At 43.9% G+C, this 918-nt stretch overlaps 1 protein-coding gene across 3 annotated transcripts in view; it reads left to right on the top strand.

Moving 5' to 3' along the window:
- The window catches only part of rnf152 (ring finger protein 152), a 54,760-nt gene that overhangs the window by 34,475 nt on the left and 19,367 nt on the right, over positions 1 to 918 (top strand). The gene's annotated exons all lie outside the window — the stretch shown is intronic.

Genomic DNA, 918 nt, shown 5'->3' with positions numbered 1-918 from the left:
AAAAAAACCAAAAATTATCTTTAAAAAAAATAGTGGAGCCGGGTTTTGGTACCTAAACCTAACTGGATTGAGCATTTTGTCTGTGGATTGAGAATTTTGATACTTTCACAGTATTTATATAGTACCTTAACCTGCTTCATGATTAAAAGAAAAAGAAGACTCTTACTTTTAAGAAGGTCCGTCCTTTTAATGTTGTGGACTAACCCTCTCCCTGTGGACTAACCCTCTCCCTGTGGACTAACCCTCTCCCTGCGGACTACCGCTCGCCCTGTCAGCCGCACGTCTTTGTAGAAAGCATTGGTTTCTATGCTAACCTGAGGTGTTCTATCAGCCATGCCTTGCTACAGACTCTGCTCAGAGAGGGAGTACTTTGATGCTTTTCATTAGCGGTCTACCTGGAAAGCATGTGCAGAAAGAAGGCTCTCGGGGATCGTTGCTCGAGCACAGGTAGCCTTTCATATGTTTGGCCCTTGGAGACGCTGTGGAAGGTCAGCCCTGTGTGCCCAATGTGTATGTACAGTGTGTGTGTGTGTGTGTGTGTGTGTGTGTGTGTGTGTGTGTGTGTGTGTGTGACATTTTTCTAGTTTTTCTTCTTCTTTATTCACCCTGGGCTCTCATATCAGCCATTTTATGAGTGTGGAGGTTCAAAGAGAGAGGGAGATGAAGCTACAAGAGTAGGGAGTAGTGTTGCAGGTGGAGAGCGAGGTCATCACAGGTTGGTCAGTGATGTCTGTGCGCTTGATGTCTGTGCAGGTTGAAGGGCATCATTTGGCTCATATAGAGACAATCCCATGAGGCTCTCTGGGCCACTTCTCATTTTCTTTCTCTTTTCCACCCACTACAATCTACTGTTCCACCAAATGCGTCAAAAGGTGTCCATAATAACATTGTTAAATTGTCTTTTTTTTTTTTTTTTTT

Source organism: Etheostoma cragini, chromosome 22, assembly GCF_013103735.1.
Source record: "Etheostoma cragini isolate CJK2018 chromosome 22, CSU_Ecrag_1.0, whole genome shotgun sequence".
Classification (NCBI taxonomy): domain Eukaryota; kingdom Metazoa; phylum Chordata; class Actinopteri; order Perciformes; family Percidae; genus Etheostoma; species Etheostoma cragini.
Note: the sequence above shows the minus strand (reverse complement) of the source record. Positions and strands in the feature narration are given on the sequence as shown.